Source organism: Muscardinus avellanarius (assembly GCF_963383645.1).
Source record: "Muscardinus avellanarius genome assembly, chromosome: 3".
NCBI lineage: Eukaryota > Metazoa > Chordata > Mammalia > Rodentia > Gliridae > Muscardinus > Muscardinus avellanarius.
Genome location: NC_137788.1, coordinates 105147370 through 105153879, shown reverse-complemented (window position 1 = coordinate 105153879; position 6510 = coordinate 105147370).

Sequence of the window (6510 nt, the reverse complement as noted above, 5' to 3'; positions counted from 1 at the left end):
AATGACAGGGCTGAACTGAGCTCACTCTGGGCAATACTTCACAGGAAGTGGTCTCCAAGGACTGGGCCACCGGGACTGGCTCTCTGTGGCCCGGCATTTGCATATCCTCCTAGGTCAGCCACTTCATCAGCCTCTGTGCCCCGCCCACCTCCCTAGTCATCCTGTCCAGCCCTAACTTTCCATAGTCTGATATAAATCTTTCCCTTTAAGTAGATTATTATTATATTGTTTTAAAAAAACATCTAACATAAAATATGCCATTTTGAACATTTTCATATATGTAGAATTCAGTGGCATTAAGCACACTCAAAATGTTGTATAGCCAATTTCTCTTTCTAGCACTTTTTTTTATCAACCTAAAACATAAACTCTTTACCCATTAAACAACAACTCCCATTATGTCTCTCTTCCCCAGGCCTTGGTAATGGCAAATTTTCTTTCTGTCCTGATAAATTTGCTGACTGTAGGTACCTCACAGAAGTAGAATTCTGAAATCTTTGTCCTTTGGGTCTAGGTTATTTAACATGCTCATTTGTTTTTTTTTTTTTTGTTTTTTTTTTTTGGTACTGGAGACTGAGCTCTAGGGCATTTTGCCTCTAAGGCTCAACCCCAGCCCTTTTTTATTTTTTTGTTTTGAAACAAAGTCTCATTAGGTTGCTATGGATCTCACTAAATTGCTGAGGCTGGCCTCAGACCTTCGCTCCTCCTATCTCAGCCTCTCAAGTGATGGGGTTACATGCATGTGCTATTGAACCCAGTTATTCAGCATGTTCTCAGCATGCATCCCCCCCATGTTGTATCCTGTATCAGAATTTCATTTTTTATGGTTGAATAATATTCTGTTGTATGTATATACTACTTTTTGTTATATACTCATATATATGCTTTTATGTTTTGTTTTGAATAGTTATAGCCTAACACCCCTTCAAAAGTGCCTTGATTTCCCACTTGCTTCTGTAGGTAATTGCTGTAATCCTTTTCTTTTTTTTAGGTAATTACTGTAATCCTTTTCTTTTTATATCAAATGTTCTCAAGTATTCCAGAATCTTATTCCCTTGGCTTCCCTTACCACTGGCGATTATGCCAAATGGTCATGATGGTTTTCACAGATGTGACAAGAGCCTTCTCTCCTGTGAACCTGCCATTCAGAGTTTTCTCAACACCCCATGTTCAACTTCACCAAGTCTCCGTACCTCCCACAGGCTCTAGTTGCAGCCCTCCCTCCTGATTCCACTGGAATCATCAATGCGGACGTCCCTTTCTTCTGGTGGGGCCTTTCCTAACAAACTAGGGTCCGTTTATCACATCTGCGAACCTTCCCGATTTTTGCACCTATCTCTGTTGCTCCAGTACCGCAACCGATTAAAATGTTATGTCTGCAATTGTGACACCTGCCAGGGAAAACGGAGCTGAGCCACTGGGGATCTGGGGGAAGACAGAAGAGCGTGCTCAGAGCAGCCTGCCACCGTCCTCTTCCACCAGGAGGCCCGTCCAGGACATGGGGTGCAGTATGAACACAACCTAGTTCTTTACTCCGATAGAACAGCTTCCACAATAGAAGACAATCTCACAAATGCAGACTCTCTGACAGCTTGTATTTGACACGGTGGTGGCGACAAACTTTCTTGGTGGATATAGATGGTTGACCAATTGGATCATGGATCAGTAAAAAAAATATTAACAGTGTGCGTGAGGCACCAAGGGGATCAGAGTTCATTCAGATTCTTCCCCTGCCCCCAGGAAATAAATACCTTCATTTTTCTGACTCTCACTGAAAACAGGTTTAATAATGTTAACCAGCTTTGGCTCAATTTCTTTTGTGAGGACCAAGAACTTATTTTTAAAAGCCAGTTTAACAAGGTATTCAGAATCTTATGTTGAACCTAAACCTTCAACATGAGAAGCCCTAGGAAGATCATGTTTACCCTACTTCACCAACAGAAGTGAGTTTTTCTTTTGTTCTGGTACTGGGATTGAACCCGGGGACATTCTATCTCTAAACTATGCCTCTTTAAAAAAATATTTTTAATTTTGAAACAGGGTCTCAGTAAGTTGCTGAGGGTCTTGTTAAGTAGCTGAGATTAGCCTTGAACCTGTGATCCTCCTGACTAGGCCTCCAAGTACTGGGATTACAGGCATGTACCACTATGCCCAGCTAGAAATGATTTTTACTGATTTACTGGATGGTCAAGATTTATGTGCCAAGAAGAACAATTGGCTTGATCCAAATCAGTATTATTGTTTGTTTGGAGATGGGGTCTCATGAGTTGCTCAGGCTGGTCTAAATCTCCCAGACTCAAGCCATCTTCCTATCTTAGCCTCCTGGGAAGTTGGGACCATAGGCAGGTATCACCACTTTAATCTTAAACATATAAATTTATTAAAGTCCACTGGAATTATAGACTCTGATTTGCTCCTTCGAAGATTTCCTTTTAGCAGGGTGTGCCTGCACCCATATGTCTCCGTATTTGGGAGGCTGAGATAGGAGGCAGGTTCTAGCCTAGTCTCGGTAACTTAGTGACTTCTCCAGCAATTTAGTGAGACCCTGTTTCAAAATTTAAAAAAATAAAATAAAATAAAAAGGGCTGCAGGTGTGTAGCTCAGAAGTGGAAAGCCACTGGGTTTTATCCCCAGTACAAAAAAAAAAAAAAAAACTTTAATCTGGAGTGACTCAAATTAGACAGCTCAGAAGACCAGCCAGAGATAATTGTCTGTGCTCTGATAAAATTTACAACAGTGAACTGTCTGAGGCAGAACCATGCCCATCCTGTACCTCCAGTGAAGTCACTACTAGCACACAACTGACCCTCAATAATTATCATTAAAATATTTATTTGATTGTGCTCAAGGGACATTCTATTAAAGTAAAATATTTCAAGGCACACAAAATCGCTTAAGTTATAAATTAGATCACATATATATACCTGTAACTGCTTTTATTACCATCTCCTTTTATAAAAAGGCCTGGTATAACAGAATTTAGTACAGCACTTGGTACGCGACAGGAACTCAGCAAATATTTGTCTTTATAATCTAGTTGAATCACTAAGGAGAAACTTACTGTATGCGGGTAGCTCTGGTCTGACTTGGTGGCTGTGGTCTTTCAGTGAGTTATTCCCGATGGTTCTGCCAAAAGGCTGATCTCCTTTCCTCGCCCACTAGAAACAGCAGCTCAAATCTTTTGACCTTGATCTTTTGTTTAGGTTCTGGGGTAAGGGAGCCCAGACTCAAATGCTTATGTGGGCGTGGCAGGTCGTAAAATAAGTCAGGGCCAGGTAGAACAATGGAAAGGGAGATGAGAATGGAAAGGGAGGTCCAGAACAGAAGCCCAACCTAGGACATCCTAAATTGTTGAAGTTTTTGTCATTTTTCCTTTTTACTGTCCACCAGCCCTTCCTCTGCACTGTGTGTTCCTATAACTCTAAAATAGTTGCTGTTCCCCGGAAGAGCTCGATGTCTTCTCTGGGCCTTTACACAGGCAGAACTTTCTGCCTGGACACCTTCCTGTACTCCCACCACTCCTTCCCTAGCCAGCTTTTCCATGATCATTCTCCAAGATCAGCCTCAGGTGCCATCTGCTTGAGGGCCTTCTCTGATTCTCAAGGCTTAGAGCCTTGGGAATATGTGTCCCTGCACCACCCAGTGCTAAACTCCAATGTTCACTTTTTCGCACTGCATTCTGCTCATTTATTTATTTATTTATTTTTTATGTGTGGTGTGTGTTGCTAGGGACTGAACAACTCAGGGGCATTCTACCTCTGAGCTACACACTGTGACTTATTTTATTTTATTTTATTTTTTGTGAGTCTAGGGATGAAACCCAGGGGCATTCAACCATCGAGCTACACCCCCTGTCCTATTTATTAATTTTTTATTCTTTATTTTGAAACAAGGTCTCACTGAGTTGCGGAGGGCCTCACTAAGTAGCTGAGGCTGTCCTCAAACCGTGATCCTCCTGTCTCAGCTTCCAGAATGCTGGGGTTGCAAGCATGCGCCACCACGCCTGGCTTTATTTTTATTTTGAAAAAAGGACTTGCTACCTTGCTAAGGGCCTTGCTAAACTGAGGAGGCTGGATTTGAACCTGTGATTCTCCTGTCTCAGCCTCTAAAGTACTGGGATTACAGTCATGTGCCACCACATCCAGCTAGCGCTTTACTTAAATGAGTGCTGTTCTAAAGGCAAAGGTTTACCTTGTTCAAACCTATATTTTACATATAGCTGGTACTCAGGTAATGAATGAATGAATGAATGAATGGGCCAAAGAATAAGTGAGGGTGGCCCTTTTTCCTATTCATCAGTGTAATGCCACCTTACCTGCAGGTATATGACAAAAATGCAAAAAGTAAATTGAATGATGAGTAAACTCTCACTGGTTCATTTGGGAACACAATTTATAAAAGGAAAGAACCGTCCCTTGAAAAAGCTGCCTTTGGCTCAAGAAGCGCGAGTCAGAGGAGAGTCAAGGCCGTCAGGAATGCTCAAACGCTGCCCAAATAATGATAACATGTCATGTGGGCTCTGGGAGCCAAAAACCCACCTGTCTTGCTAAAAGTCATGGCTCCATCTGGCCATTTCAATGAAAAGTACATTTAGTTCCTAGCTGTCATTATTATTGGAATACATCCGGAAAGAGGGGTAGCCCTCCAACATCAGCCCGGAGGAAGAAGCTAGTGTTTCCTTAACACAGACAGCTCTGTCGCTGAACAGCCCATGATGAATGAGAAAGAATGAGGAGAGACCAGTGCTGTCAACTCCAGCTTTCCGTGCAGCAAAGACGACCTGGTTCAGTTACATAGCGTGTAATAAGTGACCCAGTTTGGGCTGGGGGAGGGAGAACACCCAGATCTGTTTCCATCTGTCCATCTATCTACATCTTATGCACTACGATGCCATTCTGGATTTTCCTTGTTCAACTGACTCGGGCTGGAAGGCAACCCGGAAACTTATTTTTAACAGAGACTGGCTGTCAAAACTCCCACTAGGGCTTGAGTGATCCGTTATTTTCAAATCAAATAGTAAAAGATGTTTCTATAGTCCTATCTTCCAGCCTGGTTTAAAAAAATATTTTCATCTGTAACGTCTCTCTGCCATGCATCACGTGAGGTAGCCTACTTTAAGTTGATACCACCAAACAACACTGCGGGTGAGTGATTAATAAATAAAGATGCGGCGGGTCCCATTCGCGCACAGATACACGCGGAAATCCATTATAGGTGGTATGGATGCCTTTATTCGTGGAGAGTCGGCAGCTGGCCCCCCAGCCTGTCTCTCTGTCTCTCTATCTGGCTTCTCTCTCTCTCTCTGAACTCTCTTCTCTCTGATCGAGAGGCGTGGTCCATTCCGGCCCCGCCCCCTAGCTTCCGGCCCCGCCCCCTGCGGGCAGGGGCTCAAACCTTTCAGTGAGGGAAAGCATTTGGGGAGGCAGCATTTGTTTTTATTGTTATGCCATGTGGCTATTGGACACTTTATTGAACTGGTCACTTGTTTCTGAGCTGAGTTAGGAAGGAGCTGAGTACGGGAATTAATTGTTGCTAGTTGCGGGGCACGCAGGGACAGACCCTTCCCCAGCCCCGCACTCCTTTGCTCATGACGTGAAAATTTGTCTAGCATTTTTAGTTAAAAGAGACCGTCAGGTACAGACACAGACATGCAGCTCAGTGAAACAAAACAGAAAGTCGTCATAGATTTATGCAGAGGTGGCTAGTGGACGTTCCACAGAGTATAAACACAATTCCGTGGGAAAAAGGAGCTTTTCAACTAATAGTATGGGACAACTGATCATCCATGGCCATCCATAGGGAAATCAGGTCCAGACCTTATATAAAGATCAACTCAAAATGAATCATGCATCTCAAAAATGTAAAACTTACAGGTTTTAGAAAACATATAGGGTATATCTTAGTGACCTAGAATTAGGCAGAGTTCTTAGGTAATCCATAAAAGAATTGCATACATACATACAAATATATATATTTCAGAGCCACTGTAACAAAAACAGCATACCATTTGCACACAATCAGGCATGTGGACAAAAGAAATAGAATAGAGGACTCAATCTGTGTGTACATAGCCATCTGATTCTCAACAAAGGAGCCAAATTATGTTGAGAAAAGATTGCCTCTTCGGCAAATGGTGATGGGGAAACTGGATTCCACCTGTAGAAGACTGAAGCTAAATCCCTGTCCCTCACCTTGTACACATATCAACTCAAAAGGGATCAGAAGCCTTTATTGGACACCTGCAACTTTGAAATTACTACAGTAAAACATAGGGAGTCCATTTTAAGATTCAGGTATAAGGAACAATGTCCTGGATAAGACTCCAAATAATAACAAGAATTGAAAAATGAAATTACTTCAAATTAAAAAAGCTTCTGCCTAGCACAGGAAACCGTAAACAGAGTGAAGAGACAACCTACAAGAATAGAAGAAAACCTTGGCCAGCTATTCATCTGACAGAGGACTAATATCTAGAATATATAAGTAAAGGAAAACATTTAACACCAAAAG